The sequence below is a fragment of the Nothoprocta perdicaria genome, unplaced genomic scaffold, assembly GCF_003342845.1.
Source record: "Nothoprocta perdicaria isolate Ctin4 unplaced genomic scaffold, notPer1 scaffold_235, whole genome shotgun sequence".
NCBI lineage: Eukaryota > Metazoa > Chordata > Aves > Tinamiformes > Tinamidae > Nothoprocta > Nothoprocta perdicaria.
Genome location: NW_020455461.1, coordinates 165,200 through 183,521, shown reverse-complemented (window position 1 = coordinate 183,521; position 18,322 = coordinate 165,200).

The following is an 18,322-nucleotide window of genomic DNA, read 5'->3' as shown; positions in this document are numbered from 1 at the left end:
ACACATTCATGATGTAAATTTATACACACATACGTATGTGATTCTGAAGCAGCAAATACTTAGAAATGTAACCTGTGGAAAAGGTTTACATTAAAAGCAACAACAAAAAAATCTACAGGTTTGCAATGAAGCAGTACTGTATTGCCTACCTGAGCACATCTCGAGGGATGTATTTCAGATTTGAGAATATTCTGCTCCTTTTTTTTCCAGATACAGATAATCTAGATTATTTTGTTAACTCATTTTGACTTTCATTACTAGGATTCTTGGTAATTCCGATACAGCAAGAAACTCAAGTTATTACACATGTTCAGAAGAGGGGGAAAAAAAAGCATCTTTTGACATACTACAGGAGTGYCTGTGTGCTTATGTATTTACTTATGTAAATGCTTTATGCTTATGTATTTATGTATTATTTATGTATATATACACACATAGCCRTATGTGTGTGTGGACATATTTCCCCTTCAGAGTTTCAGGGACCATCACATAAATCACTGACCACAAATCRCACACAAAACCACCTCAGATCACACCTAGTTTAAACATCCCCTCTACAACTTCACTCATAAAACCCCACCTCCCTTAAGAACTAAAGTCATTTAAAGCCCATCAAAATAGAGGCAGTATATTCCAAATGTAAGTTAAGTGTGGAAAGGACATCCAGGTCAACCCCCCCTCCCAAAAGACAAGCTCCAAACGTAGTTTTATGAAGGCAAACAGTCATCCTGCGGCAGTGGAATATGCTGGAGGGGAGAGATGGCTGCCAYCAGCATTGCTGCCCTGAGAAGCTCAAACCCTTACAGTAGCTGTAATTACAACAGATATTATGCCAGAGGGAAACAGGTAGGATTGCACTGCAGAATTACAAAAGGCCAGGTTACAAATACAGGAAACAGGTTGAACAGTTTCTTTCCAGCAACTCACTTGATGCCACGAGCGCAGGTATAGCCAAATGACACAAAAGGAGCTCTCATCATTCTTAGCTGGCTTGCAAGAGTCCTCAGAGGGCTCTCAAAGGATGCCAGTTACCATAAAGGAAGTGGAGGAAGAGGAACAGGGCATAGCAGCMTCAAACAACATTGGCCAGTACTGCTGAGGAAGAAATAGCCTGGTCCCTGTGCAATGGTCAACAAACCAAGCAGGAACATARGAGTTAGACAGCAGAAAAAAAAAATAAAATGATTCCTCAGTTGTACAGAAGTAATGGCAAGAACACGACAAAGCAATTCCAGGGTAACTTCAAAAGATGTTGGCAGCTGCTCCTCAGTGGGAGTGCGTTTGGATTTCATCCATCTGCTCTGCTAACCCAGGAGCATAATCGTACTCTGAAGCCTATGCACGACAAGTCATAAAGAAGAGTGCGACTTGCGAGCRAGAAGGGCTTAGTAATAAACTTGTTTTTGTCCATTTATTAGCCATCACGGTGATGTACTTCAACACTGCGATCATATCTGCAGATGTAAACTAGACGAATGTTATCATCGCTTCAGAAAAGGCAGCGCTGCCACGAGAGTAAACAGATCAGTAATTCAAACCTCCAAAGCAGCAGCACACACAGGATCCACACTCCATTTGCTGCCTTGGCGGAGAAGCCTGTACACAAGGCTCCCATCGACATGGGCAACACGGACAGGACATAAACGTCAACCCAAGCCCCTTTCAACTGCTTTGTGGATGTTTGTTCCCTTTATATTTCACACCATTAACACCCTTGCTGTTCATTTTAGATGCAYACAACACAGAATGCAACAATAACTCACTGCTGCAGTCTAGTCTACATGGATTATCAGTTTTCCCAAGGCTTTTGACTGTTTCATCCACACTCCTTCCTCTAATCATCTCATCTCTGCCAGCAAMCCATCCAAAAACAGCTCCAGGAAACAAACATTTCCTTTACCTTCTGCACAGTGGAAAGTGTTCTTCCAACCACTCTGGAGGGCTACCAGTTTTCCCTTGGCTCAAGGRCCTGCTGGAATTCCGCTTCAGAGCTAGATGCACACATTTTTGGCATGAGAACACACACGAGTGCTCAGGTTCATCACCAACACTGGCCAACTGGAGGAGTCACTTTTTCATAGTCTTGTCGCCAGTACACTGGGAAGCTCAATCCAAACTAGCACAAGTCCTCGGGACAATTGTAAAGTATTTTAAATAGATGGTTACAAATCATCCTGAATTCCTCATTCACCAAGCTCTTATAAATTATCTTAGCCTCCTTAGATAACAAACTGACTCAGAATATGAAATCAATGTGTGGCCAAACTGATCACGTGTGTTGACATGAAACTGAAAATTGGCCTACTAGTGTCCTGAATATTTCTAGTTTCCTTAACAATATATGCCACACTGACCAACTATGAAAATTCTTGCTCTACTCAAGATGCTGAATGACACCACCCGAGTACTAACTAGTAGGTCAAACACCAGGAAGTATATTTCTATTGAAGCTATTAGCAAGAAAGTCTTACACTGTCTGAGGTCCTCTCTCTGCCTTTCTACTCCTTGGCAGCAGCCAAAAAAATCCCCCTGCCCTGTTGACATTTAGCAGGTTTAAGCAGTTGAAAAAAAGCATCGTCTGCGAAACTCCTGCTTTGCCAGCAATGATTTCTGCCTTCACGTCTTGGAGAGAGTTCAAGACTCAAGGAGTTCTTCAAAATTAAGTGCAGAAAAAGCCTTTGCACTTGATAATTCCAGATACACATAGAAGGTTGTTCCGTGCAACTCAAAGCCTACAGGTTCACCTGATTTATGCACTTCTGTCTGCATCATTTGGTAACACRTTAGGAACTGAGAAGCAGTACCATCACATCCCAGTTTGCTCCCATTATATGCCAGGACATGCACTCATAGACAGCAACAAGAATTATCACTGTAAACTGGGAGATAATCTGCCACACAAAAGGAGCAGGATTAAACTACATGCAGAAATTCACGTCAGCACAAACCACCTCAGGCTTCTGCATTTCTCAGATTCAGGGTGAGATTTTTCTCATCCTAAATTACATGCCTAAAATAGGTCAGATGAATCTCATACTAGTTCTACCTATTCTTTCTGTTAACTACAGAGGCAGCTCAAAGTGAATTGGTTCAGACACAGATATTCAAGCCTAGGGGACATTAATCTTAACTCAAGATGCCAAAAATCACCAAGAAATTCCTGCTCTTAGAAATAGAAATCCTGTAAAAAATGGTGAGGGAAAAAAATCATTTTAAATACTGAATTATCAGAGTTTTCCACATGCTAAAGCAAGGACAAACAAGAAATGGAGAAAGTACATAGAATGTCCATCAGCACAACAGAAAACAAAAAGCTTACCTGGAGACAGACATTTCAAAAGGATTCAACCGGCTAAGTGTCACCAAATAAAAACTGAGAAAGTTGCACGTGCATCAGGGAGGGAAAGCTATTTAAACTCAAGGACAAGGTGGGCAGTAAAGCCTATGAGAATAAACTAGTCTTGAATAACTCTTCACCAGAAATTTAAAGTTGACTGTTGATCACAGGAGTCAAGCTGTGGCACAGGCAGCCCACAACGAGACAAAGAGCCGGACTAAGCTGAGGATGGACTATGACAGCCCCAGGAGAGGGATTTATAGCCCAGCAGCTGTGATAGCAGGGGGAGACACAATGACTCAGGAGGGCTCTGCCATTCCTTTGCTCTTGACTAAAGTTTCTCCAGAATAGCAGAGGTCACATTAATCAAAGGGGGGGAACAGCACTAGTGTGTCCATACAATTCAAGGCACGAATTCTGCTCTTCTTTCCCCRCCTCGCAGCCTGCTGCGTCCCCCAGCTCCACACCACCAGCACCAGGTAACACCAGGGCTGCTTGGTCTCTCTGCCAGCACACCACATCCTCCCCAATACCAAAGGGAGCAAAAGGCAGATCCCGTCATTCTCAGCAAGAGGGCAGTCGGCACTCAGGTGTGCAGCTGAAAACACCCTGAATTCACCCCAACAGAACCCTTATTTTATAAGCATGACACTGCATGTCAAAGGTAAAAGATAACAAAAATCACTCTGGCAAAATGCTTTCTTTGGGAAAACAAAGACGGCTTTGCAGGAGCCAATAACTGATCAATGCAGGACATGAACCAGACACCTCACCCTAGTGCCGTTTAGGAGGCAGGTTTATCTCACCAGCAGCAGCAGCTTTGCTTGCTCTCACACAGCCCCACACAAGGGAAGCTCTGGCCTGGCTGCCAGAAAGCAGCTCTCTGCTGTCGGTAAGGCAGCACTCACCTGGGTCTTCCCTTCCAGGAAGGACCCTCCTCTTCTGGAGGGCAATCAAGTTAAGAAAGCAAACGAGCAGCAGCTGCGGAGGTGACACTGACGCTTCCAAAACAGGATTCCTAAAGAGATTTCCTAGGGAAGGCTGTAAGCACTCAATGCGAGCATTAGTGAAGTAAAATAAAAACCAACAGCTATTATGTCTGTGCTGCGGTACCAGCTAGCATCAGAGGGGGAGTACAGGAAAGCTTTCCAAAAAGAATGGAGGGGCGTTCCTACAGCACCATCCTTCTCATGGAAGCTAGGCCGAGTGTGCTGCCTGCGCAGAGCAGACAGCCCCTTGAACTGGCAAAGCAAATGGGGTGAGAGCACAGGAGAGCCCTGAGGAGAGCCCTCAGGAGAGCGCCCAGGAGAGCCCTCAGGAGAGCCCTCAGGAGACCATGAGGCCGGTGCCGCTCCGTGCGGCGCCTCAGGCGGCCCCGCTCTGCCCTCGCCGACGTCGCGGAGGGCCAGGGTGTCACAGAGCGCAGCTGGGAGCCATGAAAGCTGCCCGTGAGGGCGGGTGGAAGGTGTCCGGGATGGCCCCGTGCCACAGGGAGCTGCTCCGCACGCAGGGCTGACGGGAGGCGCCTGGGATGGCTGCGGATGTCTGCGYGCGAGCCCACCCGCCTCGGCCGGCCGCTGCCTCCCCGGCCCTGAGCGCAGGGGACGCTCCAGGGCAACGGGAGCCTCATGTGGAACCACCAAAGGTATCTGCAAGTATCTGCAAGTCCTCCCTGCCTGGGATTAAAGGAAAAGCTTCTCCAGGCAAGAAAAGTCATTACTCCATGGGGAAAGAAAAGTCATTACTCCATGGTTTAGAAGGTGACTATTCAGGAGAGTACTCATATTCCGGCTCTTGTAGTATCTAACTTTTCTGGTGAACCCAACTTGCTTCAAATACCAAAAAACAAAAAACTTTCCTTTTTTTTTTTTTTTTTTTTCCCAGTAAACCACCATTTTGAAATAAAACCCAGCCATTTAGGCCTCACTGCCTACGGAGGATAATTTGCCGAGGGGAATAGCATTGGTGTAACTAACCTTCCTTAGCCCATGGAGCACTGAAAGACTCATGGGGCAAATCACTGAACCCAAGCAACTTACTGGAGGAGTTAAAAGTATTAGAGAGAGACAATTAAATGACTTTACGTCATCTTTTAACAGTTTGACGCTAGCCCAAAACTCACAAAGGAYTGAGATCAAGAGAAACCCCCTGTGAAGAAAAAACATAATGTTATAAAAGGGAGAAAACAAGTAAAGTCTCCCTCCAAAACTCTCCTGACCATTTTGTGAAAGTCTGTGATGACTGTGTAGTTTTTTCTGAACAAATTGTTTGTCCAGAAAAAATGCTGGTTCACATTTTCTCAAATGTTAAAAAGAATTATTGCTGCTCTTAACCAAATTTTTCCCCACTAATTGCAATACAGCTGCTATTAGCAAATTCCCCAGGCATCTCCGGCTTCCATAATGATTTGAAACCCTGCTAATGTTTCTTCATTTTGTTTCTTCTGTAGACAGAGGTAAAAGCATTTCCTTTCTAACAGCACAACACAGGCTACAGACAGCCTGACGCCAAGGCTCTCTGCAGATCAATATATTTAATGCATTTGAAGCCAGTAAAATCTTCCAGGCTGATCCAGCCTGATGCATCGCGAAAATGAGAGCCAAAAGGCTGTGTTTATGGATTTAATATACATTTCTTATTTGAGCATCTCCACATTTTAACGGAGTCGTGTTTAAGCAACCTTGGGTTGCAATTGAGAACTTTTTCTCCAAAAATTTTGGTGAGTATGGAGAAAAATTAATGAAGCATGGTCAAGTTTAACTCAAGCCATGGCTGGGGAGAGGTATGTTTACCTCTGCATAAAGTCACTGCAGGGAATAAATGTCCCCAAGATTGTGGGGACAAAGTTATTCTCAATTCCTTTAAAAATTCCCTTTCTCCCCATCTCCCAGATTCATTTTGTTCATTGTGGTAGTGTTTCAACCACTCTGGCCTTTCCCGCAGGCTTTCTGATTTACTTAAGATACTTCTCCTCCATTTCATTAACTTTTAGTCTTTAGCACTCCAAAGCCTCTTCCTTCCCCATGGATGAAATTTTATTGTGTCTTAAATACAAAAGCCARAGGCATCACTGGAGTGAGGAAGCCAGTCATTCTCCTGATCGCCCCATGAGAATTGTTCTCCTCTTGTTCATCCCCAGCACTTCAATTCACTCCACCTTCTCCCTCCTCCTGCTACCCAAACTACACATGTAGAAAAAAAAAGGAATTATCCTCAGCAAAATAACTGCTGTACGTTTGTGCACTACATTGTGCCAGCAGAGAAACATGGCTGTGTCTTATTCTGGACCGTGGAAATCTATCATACGACAATGTAATTGATACCTAATTGATCTTTAAAAGTTGCTAAATAACAGCACCTCAAGTTCACTACTTCACTTGCAAAACAGAAGGATTTTTATTGTTACAACTGGAAAAGCAACTTAATGGACTTAAGCTTTATGTACAATATTGCCAGGCCTGCCAGAAACAGTGATTAAAATCACATCTTCCACCTAAACACAGTGTTAACTATGACACTCAAACACACATGGCTTTAAATACAAATATTAATTATTTCATGCTAATAGTTTCAGGAAGACTGAATGCAATTATTTAATCAAAGCAGATATAGTGGGAGGCAAGCAAGAAAAGACAGCTGTTGGTTTACGGGAAACAAGAAGTCRAGTCTCTTAGCCATCTTGTATGCAGTGGGTACATTAGGTGGTTAGAAAGAGAAATGCTGACCTTTGGCTACATCAGAAGGTCTGAATATGAACTTCCAAGCCACTTTCACTGCTTCCTGGAATACCCGAAGCCCTGGTTATCCCAATAATAACTACAAAATATTTACACTTGCCTCTTCCTACAAGCTGTGTAGTACACTTTATAAAGAATTTATGTTAAAAAATCTGCAAAGCGACAATGAGGGTATATCACCAAAACACAGAAGGTGACATCAGGATAAATACTGATTGCTGATATATCTGCATGTCTCTATTGGCCATGTCAAAGTGCAGCCTCGCTCCCGTGGCCACCAGCTTCGGATGGTGCCGAGTAAAGTCCCTGAAGAAACCAGTGACCAAAGAAGTGACAGATGCCCCCAGGGTACCGGCCCAGAAAGAGCCACCCTCCTGCAGGGCTTGAGGCCTCTAGTAGCTTGAAGTTCAAAAAAGCTAAAGTTGGAAGCAAGCAAGCATTAAAAACGCTTTCCAAACCTCTCTGCATAAACTTCTTTTCAAAGCAATTTGCCCTTCCTAGCTGGGTGCCCCCTCTATTCAACACTRCAGAGAGAATGCACGTGTTAGAAAACGAGCACCTTTTCCCTGGTGGCTATTCCTCCTTTGGAGAGTGACTGCAGCTCACACCTTCAGAAGAAATAGCTTTAAGGTCACATAAAAGCTACAAGCTAAAAAGGCAAAAAAGTGTATTATGAGATACAAAAAAAATGACCTTTTCTGTCTCAACAGGGCTCCTGTTTGTGCACTCTTTCTAGCACTCTCCAGGATCTCTAGTGCATTTATTGTTGACTACATTACGGATTCCAAATTTGCAAGTGGCCCCCGGTCCATAAAAATGTCTAYGTCTCTTTCAGCTTTTCCATTTAGGTATGGCATACATAACCCCATAGCATCTAGACAGTCCACCCACCAGCAAGTCAGGCCTGTGACAGATAAAATACCCTGCCTGCAAACTTTTATATTTGATGTCTGCACCTCCCTGATCTGCTTGTGGACCAAGGACCGTATTCTTCTCTGTTGTACACAGGAATGGCTCAACAAGTTGACCTCAAATAAGCTGTGCTATTTCATTCCAGCAAAGAATTTGCCCCAAGGGTCTTGCTAACACTTTTGATCATAAACACTAAAAGGGCAGTAATCCTCAAGCTCAAATGAATTAACACGCTAGGTTTCTACGGCTCAAAAAAGGCTCTTCAGTCTGCTGTGAAAAGAAGGCATTTGTCTGCGGAAAGAAAAAAGAACAGCATGGTGTCAAAGTAAGCGTGTATATGACAGCTCCAAAATACAAATTATTCACTCCTGACACATATAAGGCTAAATATCMTGGAGAGCAGGACACAGCAGTGCTCTTCTGGTAGTGCCTCTTGCTGCAAACAAATGCTGCTGGCTCCGAAACTGCAGCTCACGCAGGGAAGCCCGCGGACCTCAGCGGGAGCACTCACCTCGCTCTGCTTCCCAAGGCAAGCCTGGAAATGCAGCCCATCTGGAAAGGCAGCTCATGCTGCATTTTTGATTTCATGGAATCACAGAATCATTATGGCTGGAAAAGATCTTCAAGATCAACCGTAAGCTCCTCAATGCCCTGCCTGCTAAACCATGTCCCTGAGTGCCTCATCTCCACGTTTCTTGAACATTGCCCGGGATGGGGATTCCACCACTTCCCTGGGCAGCCTGTCTCAAAGCTTCACCACTCTTTCTGTGTAGAAATCCTTCCTAACATCCAACCTGACCCTCCCCTAGTGCAACGTGAGACCATTTGCTCTTGTCCTACCAGTAGTTATCTGTACCCTATTTTGTATCCTTGATGCAGCAAAACGAGTGATTATGGAGCCCTTCTACTCAGCAAGAAGTGAGTAAGGCTGTGCAAAGCCAGGATTTTTCCACATGTTTCACCATCATTCTGCAGGAGCAGTAAGGACTGGCTGCTGCTTAGGCTAGGCAGACGTGTAGAAACCTCCTCGGGAATTCTGAGGAACCTCTTGATGAACTGATCTAAATAATCACTGCAACAGCAGGGCAAGAGCCAGGCTAGGAATTAAAGGCCTGTTGACTGAGTGGAGTACCAGTAGCTTCTCCTACAGAGTGCTGGTTTTCAAACCAGCTGTGACCATTCAAGAAAACAAAAGAGGGGGAAAAAAAAAGGCCCGCTTTGACTGTGAGCAGCTGCCGCTCTAAAACACACATTTGCTCAAAACACAGTGATATCACCCCAAACAATACCAAGAAAGGCAGTACCAGAGTTATGACATTTTATAACTTCCTAGAACACTATGTTCCTGCTGGTTACTTATCTTAAAACATAACAGGTGAAAAAAGAAAAAAGGGAGAAGTAAGAACAGCTCAAAAATATTACAGCAATGAAAAACTTGCCAAAAAGGCAGAGACATACTACTAAAAGAAAAAATAGATGTCTTTTTCTACAGGACTGTATCTCAAAAACTCTTTTATTCTGCTACAATTCTAGGAAGAACTCTTTTTTTGCTCAGAAGTTTCTCCTGTAATTGTTGCRGAGCATTAAAACAAAATGGCCCCAATATTTCCAGGGAGCCAGTGAATAAGGAGGAACTCAACAACATTATACAATAGAGAATGTAAATTATAATACTTTCAACAGCGCGTAATTAAACTGTATGAAACCCTGCTACAAACTGTCACTGAGTGGATCTATGAAGCCGTATACTGGTAAAAATATTGAAGACAAAGCAACTTATTTTTTCCACTTGTGTTAGCAAGTAAACAAGTTAGGTGAAGTTGACATAGAAACAGAGTCAATTCAAACTCCCAGACGGAATTAAAACCTGAGCCATCTCATCCTGCAATGGTCTGGGCTTAATTGGGCTTTTGGTCAACAGGAAATTTGGACTAGAGGCAAATTGAAACGTCTGAATATCAAAAGTGACACCAGGGAAGCTTGTTTGGTGGTTGCTGATGCTCGTTTCTCACCCTTTCTTACCCAGTGACAAAGGCCCACCTGAGCAGCAGAAACCCTGGCAGTTCCACCTGCATGTGAGGAGGAACTTCTTCCCTGTGAGGGTGCCAGAGCCCTGGCACAGGCTGCCCAGAGAGGTTGTGGAGTCTCCTTCTCTGGAGATCTTCCAAACCCGCCTGGATGCCGCCCTGTGCCCCGTGCTCTGGGTGTCCCTGCTGGAGCAGGAGGTTGGACTAGATGATTTCTAGGGGTCCCTTCCAACCTCARCCATTCTGGGATTCTTTGCTCACCCCCCGTTTGGGAAGGAAGCGTTCAGAAACGCCTGTTTTCCACAGTGGACCTGGGAAAGGTGGCACGCTGTATTACAGGGTGTGCAGCTAGCACGTGCCCTGGGCAGTGAGAGCCCTCGCTTCTGGGCTSTCCACTTCGAGACCCCCTTCCCAGCAGAACTGCGGGCTCGTCGGGAGCACAGGCGTGGGGAAGGGCCCGTGAGTGCCRTGGTGGCCCTGCCGGAGGGCAGCAGCAGCAAGGCAAGCGCGGCGGAGCGAGCAGGCGGGCGGAGGGCAGGGAGAGGCCTGGCTCTTGGGAAGGAGACCTCCACCTCCCGAGGAACACGGCAGCGGGGAGCTGCCTCCAGCGCGGAGCGTGCGCCCGCAGCGCCGCGCCGGGGCAGCCTGTGCCGTGGKCTACAGCCAGGCAGCGCCTGCTGCGTTTGCAGCCTTCCACCCAGCGCCRGCACGCACTGCAAAGGGACTCTGCGTGGCCCGGCCCTACTCAAGGCTCTTCACGGAGCCAGCCTTGGACCGGCCACCAGAGACACCTGCTTCAGCCCGAAATATGCCCGCGGAGATTCCCTCCCTCCCTCTGTTCTCACACACAAAGCATTCCTGGCCCAACGCTGCAAACATTTCACAGTTCTCCCACCAACTGCAAGGAGAKCTGTATTGCATCTGCTGGGTTTTGATTTAACTCTCCTCTGCACCGCGCGGCTGRGGCCAGAAATGTTCTCCTGGTGATAAATTTCCCTAGCATAAGCTTAGCGCCACTAACAACCACGAAGGGAAGAACAAACATTAAAAAAAAGCATGAATTACTTAGACAAAATAATGGAAASCATAAATCACTGAAGTGATGGGATTAAATGTGAAACCTTTAATTACACATTTAATCATTTACCAACTTTTTACTTTCCCTGTAGTAATGTTCACGGAGCTTCAGTAAGATGTGAGTTTGAGCGCAACTGCATTTTGTAAACAGATAGCAAAAGCAATACACATAGAAATGGTTTTAAGAATAAAATTAACACTAAATTTAGTCTTCAATTATGCTGACACCTATACTGAACATCTTTATTGTTCTTAATCATACCGGCCCTCGCTTACCGTTACACTTCTGTCAGTGCTCATCAAGCCCATCTCCACTGCATGGACATGTAAAATGAAGAACTAAGGGGGGAAATAAGTGATAATTTGGAAAGTAAACTGCTGTATTAAAACCAGAGAGAGCAACTACAYTGAGGAAGAGGCTGTGCTATTAACGACACATGCACAAACCTGTGTCCACAAACTGTATCTGCCTTTTCAGCAAGGAGGCAAGAAGCAGCCGCTGTGGGAAGTGGCACCCAGGAGCCGCCGAGCACCTTTTCCTGGGTGACCCAGCACACGGGCACAGACAGCAGAGCTGCTCCTGTGGCTGCTTTTAGGCCTGGAGTGTGAAAGGGAATAAAGATCGTATGTACCCGAATAATCTCAAGGACAAAGCAAAGCAAAAAAGGCCAAACTGCCCTTGTTCTAACCGGGGGCTAAGGCAGAGTGAGCTCCTCAGCTACACAGCGCCCCTCAGAGAACAGGCAACACGACAAAGCAGGCTTCCTTCTAGTCAAAAACATTGTTTGTACCCTAAGAGAAACCGCCAAGTCTTAACACTGAACACAGCGTTAAGGCAGATAACAATGCTGTGACGGCAGATTATAATGTTAGATACGGCGCTGTGCTTCAGAGAGTCGCTGGCAAGAGACCCTCTGTCCCCAGGGTACCCGTAGCTTTGTTCTCCCTCACAACTCCTACCTGGCATGGGCCAAGACCACAGTCCTCCAGCTCGGCTCTTTATGGTTTTTATTTAAATTATTCCCTGGATTTGGGTTACAGGAAAGGTGTCTTTATTCTACTAATGTAGTTGAGGGTCCCTTGCCCTGGCACAGTGCACAGATGCAGACAGAGGCCTTGCTAGGGCTATGCGATGTGGATTTGAGACATTGTAGAATGTAGAATGTAGAATATTATCAAATGTAGAATATTATCTGTACATGGGACTCTTCTTTGGAGATTATTTGGAGATCAAATATTCTCTGTACAAAGTCCCCTTCTTTGAAGATCTTTAAAACCCGCTTGGACGCAGCCCTGTGCCACGTGCTGTAGGTGACCCTGCATGAGCAGGGGGGTTGGACTAGATGATCTCTGAGGTCCCTTCCTTCTGTTTCCTATATCTTCTCTAACCTATTTTTTCTATTTGCATTTCAACCTGGAATGTCTTCCAAAAAGTTATTCATTGTTTTGGGTTTGGGGTTTTGTTTGATTGTTTTTGGGATGGGCTGCCCAGCCCTCGAGATGTTTCAGAGTGCTGCAAAACTTCAGATCCCCGGTTTCCTCTCTGGACCTCCAAACAAGCTATGGGACACCACATCAAACCCGAACATGACAATCATCCATGAGGTTTTCTGCTCCACTTCTATTAGAAAATGGGTGCATTGGGAATATAAGGGGAGAAGAGATTTTGGAAGGTGTACATGAATCACATCCTCCCCAACCACAGTGCTATCATGGGTCAGGTCAAGAAGAGCAAACGTAGCCCCAAATATACAGCACTTTAAAACAGTGTTATCAGCAGGAGTGGGCAAACATTTAGCTTTGCAGGTTTTAGAGTTCCTCTGAAATCATATTTTCCAAACTGTCAAGTGAATAGCCAAGAAACTGTAATAATTCAGAAAAAAAAAAAAAAAAAAAAAAAAAAAAAAAAAAAAAAAAAAAAAAAAAAAAAAAAAAAAAAAAGGGTAATTATTTTAATTGCCTCAGAAAGCCTAAAATACAAAGGACTTGGACTAGGGATAACTTTGGAGGTAAAACTGTAACGTTCCTTTCAGAGTTTTTTTCTATTAAAGGTCATGGGTACCAAAATCTATCGTCCCACTTTAGATCAGTTATAAAGCCACTATAAATAAAGTCTCATATATGGCACCTTGTCATTGATTGCCACTTCTGTGTAATCAGCACTGCAGACACAGGAAATTCTCAAAATAAACAGCAGCATTTTCTACTTGCTGCACTTGAAGAGGCATCAGAACTTCGGTATTTTTATTTTAAGATATTCACTGTAATTGCTCATTGAGCAAATTATTTTATTACTTTATTACTGTTTAGACAAACACAACTACTACAGCAAAATACAGTGTAACTATGTCAACAGTAATTCATAGCTTACCACTTTCTTAACCACAAGGCAAATTAAATCACTCTGTTGTTGAATTGAATATATTTCCTAAAACTTAAAATAGCACCGCTTACAAGCAGCAGTATTAACATTTATTATTTTTAGAATCTGTCAGGATCTTCTACAACAACTGCAGATACATCAAAGATCTTTTTTTTTGCATAGAAAAAGACCGTACAATTGAAAAACCATAGTGCCTAGTCTATCGATGCTATTAAAAAACTCAGAGTGACAAGTGGCTAAAAACAAAAGTTGCTAGAAACGTCCATATATTTGATGAACTTCCAAACACTGTTAAGATTTCTGTAGTAAATTTATACACATGCAATATAAAAGTCCTGTTAAGAAAAAGGGGAAAAATAAAGACAACTTTATGGAGACGCATTCCAGCCTGGGCTCGGGTGCTGAAGGGAAGGGCAGAGGAGGAGGAGGCCCAGGAGGCCATGGGCAGCAGTGCAGGACATGGTTCTCCTGGCCTGCTGGGGTGATATTAGAGAAGCCAAACTTCATCTGGCCTCAAAACTGGGGTGGGATGTGAGGGGCAACACAGATTGCTTCTGGACGTGCATGAGGAGCTACACAGACTATTTCTGGGGGTGCATGAGGAGCTACACAGATTACTTCTGGACATGCACTGGCACCAACAAGGAGAATGTCCCTCCTCGTATCTGCTCTCAACTAACTGAACAAGGTCCTGAGCAAGTGCAGCTAAGCTGGCCCTGCGTGGAGCAGGGCGATGGCCTCCAGAGGTCTGCTCCAGCTTACACGATGCTGTGATTCTACGAAAGGCATCTCTCTGCAGCACTTTTCCCTCTGGATAAAAGATGGATACGGGTGAAAGGAAGGTGTGAGATTCAGAAAGTAATATTTTACAAGAATATTTTTTCCCCACATTTAATATTGTCTGAAAAAGAGAGACACTGAATTTTCTTATAARAATACGCTGACTAGGCTAAACTGTTAGACCATCAACAATTGCATTTTTATTTTCTATTTTATCTTTTGCTCTCCATCACGTTTATGTTTTGGGGAACCTACATGATTGCGTGCCTTTTTTTTCATAAATTAATGCAGCCTGATGAAACAGGATTAATGGGTGGCCTGGTTCTTACTAGACTCTTGCCTGACCTGAAGCTCCAGGCACGGATGCTCAACGGAGGCATAGCAGAAGAGCCGTGCAYGACCCCTGCTCCAAGGCTAGAGGGGCTGGGATGGATGAGCGTCGTTTGGAAGGCAGTTTTAATGGTGCCCTATGCCAGCAATCCACAAAAGATGCTGTCGCAGCTGGGAATTGGGGGTACTGGGCAATCCAGAGTCTTCTCGTAAGGGCTAGSGAGCTGGGGAATGCTCACAGGGGTCCTTCACTTCTTCCTTTACATGTACATGTGTACCCAAGGAAAGGAACTTGGCATCACGTCCTCTGCATGACTGAGGAAGCAGCTTAATGATTCAGACAAAACACCCCTGGTCTGAAAGTGTCTGAGCACGTGAAATTCAGGCTCGCCAACCTCGCCGAGAGGGGCAGCCCAGCTTCTTAGGGGAGTGCCAAGTGTGTTCTGTGCGTTGCTATTCCCTTATGTATTTCATGACCATTTGAGACAACAAAGCACAACTGGCTGTGTTTGCATTCACGTAGCTTCCTTTGAAACCAGAGGAATCTGCTTAGGATGCACACCTTCAGCTTCCTTTGAATTCCAGGACCGCATCTTGGCCTCCGTGGACAATGGAGGCATCAGAGAAGCTTATAAAAGCAACACGAAAATAAAATGGCATGGCTGATTAGACATCCACCATGCATCTGTGAATGCTGYCCATTCCCTGAGAGTGCTACCCTTAAATGCAAAGTAAATCACAAACTTTCCCGTTGTCTTCTTTTGATACCATAAATGCAGGTTTTTCTACTGCAATTTCACCAAGACATTAAAACAAGCCTGCCTTGCTTTCTGCCTCCAGTCTTCCCAAGTTTTAACATTTAGAGAATGAACCATCTTGTTCCTCAGTGTTCACCTCTGTAAMAATGGACATTACAAAACAGAGACACTATATACTACATTTATTAATGCAAGAAACAACTTCATGGACTCTGAATGGACCATATTGCTCATTTCACTAGTCTCAGAATAGTTTGAACACCAACCAGTTGCAGATGCAACAAATATCCAAAAAGAGCTACCCAAAAAGCCCTAAAATTAAGTTCTCAAATGATAATAGCTAATGCTGTACACCCCTACTCTTGAGTTACAAACAATATGTACRCTATATTTATGCAGAAGAAACCAGTGTTTAGAGCTCTTACATTTATCATAAAAATAGATTTTATTACGGAAAGCAGTGCCTTCCCATAAGAGATTTACAATTGATTAAATAGCATGGCTTGTCCTAAAACACTTACATGATTGCATGCAAAGAAAACAGATGGTCTGTGTTACTGTAATTTGATTTCTTCCAGTAAACATTACTCATGATATAGAAAATGCTTATGTTGATCTCTTCCAGAATGATGCGTGTGCTTTGCATCTCTCTTTAAATGAAGCCTGTAATTCTGTTCAAGAAACAGCACAGCAGCTCTGGTTTCCCAACAAATCAAATAAAATCAGGTAGTCTAATGCATCATCCCTCACTTAAGAACCTGACAACACAGAGATTTATTTCAACTTTTTCCTCTCCCCAGAGTACTTAACATAATACCATGCTCCTTCCTCATTTACTCCTTTTGTAATGCTGCTTCATACTGAAATGAGAATGCCATTTCTACCTTCACCTTTGCATAAGAACAGCACCTTAATGCAAAATACAGCAACTGTTGTCGTCTGGCTCCATCTAACATTCTTCTCCTTAGACAGATATGGGTCTATAGGATGAAAAGAATATCTTACTGATATGTTTCCAYCTGCCCTCTTTTATTTTGCTCTCCCATTTGAGGCCAAGCCAGAGAACCACGCAGGAAACACGGGTTCCCATGTTTCACTGAGATGATTCTGTGTGGGCTKTATGCTTTCCAGGGCTTTATGTTTTCCAAATGCTGGGTGAAACGTGGTCTGCCCTGTAAGGCAGGCAACCTTCATAAGGTCATCTAAGTCCCTGAAGTCCTTGGGACCATCCAGTGGAARGGAACTCTTATCGTTTGTTCCCGGGATGACAATATGGGCCGATAAAGGCCTCACAAGGCTGCTCTGAGGTCTTCTGCTTGCACACGGGCGAGTGCAGGTAGCTCCTTCTCACAAGCTGGGATTTAACTCTCTAAGTGCACCCTTAAGTCCAGCCCTTATTTTTATCAGGGCTTTCTACAGGCCTATATTTCATTGTGTGCAACTAATAACATCCCAGCTGGGATGTAAGGCTACTTGTCATTATTATGCCCTGTTTAATTAGTGTCCCGCTCACCTGCCTGGCCCAGGCCTACCCCAGCTGAATGAAGCAAAGGCCCAAGCCTGTCAAGGGCTTCCTGGGAACGCCCCAAGCTGGTCCCAGGAAGCCCTTGACAGGCTTGGGCCTTTGCTTCATTCAGCTGGGGTAGGCACTCATGCTCTGGAGAAACAGGGCTCTTCATTAGCTATCTGACCCATCCTCATCCCAGTATTCGTTACACACCTGTGAAGTTCCAGCTCAAGCCTATCCATCCAGGGGCTGCTGACGTTTTCTAATCAGGTTTGAAAACTTAACAGAACCCTAATGCAGTAAAAATTCCTGCCTTGCAGCTGATCCCATGTTATCAAATATATTAACCTAAGCTACAATAAGTACGGAAAAGTGTAAATAAACACAACAAATGGTGAATAAACTAATATATCACATAAGAAGTGTATGCCTGATCATTTTTATATCATTTCCTGTCCATAACAGGCTTAGACATCTATTCATCTAATGCTTTTCAGACATCTATTCATCAAATGCTTTTCTGTAGGATTTTAGCAACCAATTTAGCAAGCTGTACTGCTTCGGATGTACCGATTTATGATGCCTAGCCATCGATATTAATCTCCCTCCACCCTGCAGAAACAGARCATTTAGACAACTAACTTCTATGCCACCCCAACAGCTACCTCAGACCCAATGGCTGCAGCTCAGCTGAGTGCATCAGCTGTAGAGAACTGAAAGAGCTGCTGCAGGAAGGGAACAGCAGCAACAGAATCGACTCCATTCCTTTTCAAGAGCCTTTGTGTCTCTTAAATCGTGTCTCGTAAACATCATGGAATCCGCTTCCACCTTGGGGAAACTCTRCCTGCAGATAAATCATGCTACCAACTAGTCAGAGCTCCGACAAGAAGAGCTCATTGACGGCTTTATGCATTCTGGCAAGCGTCTGCTTTGCCAGGAGTGGATTAAATAACACTGCCTCTATTATTCTAATAGTATGGGAGATCATATAAAATATTTATACTGTGAACTGCAGGCAAAATGCCCGTTCTAAGTTATGCTCCAGAAGCTCAGCATGATCTTATGTTGATAAAAAATACCTCCGTTTAAATAATTGGGCAATTTTAGTTACTCCTTATTCCACGGATCTCATGTAATTTTGCTGTTTTCCCCTGGGGAATGCGATCTGTTTTAGTAAATACTGTTTTCCATGTTCAAGGGTTTCCTGTATCCTAGTACAAACATCTCACCTGCATTGTAGAGAATCATAGGACCAGCATAAAGATAATAATAAAAAAGCACAAATGTAGTTAGTGCTGATCAATGTTTTGCCTGAGCATCTTCATTACTTTATGCAGAGCACCAGGCATTTCTTACCACATAATTATGAAGAAATTTGCTTAGGGCCCAATTTTCAYCCAACTTTCACGTCTGCAAGCAAAAAGTTTGCATGTGCAGTTATTTGCAGAGACTGCATGCACAAAACCCCATCAAT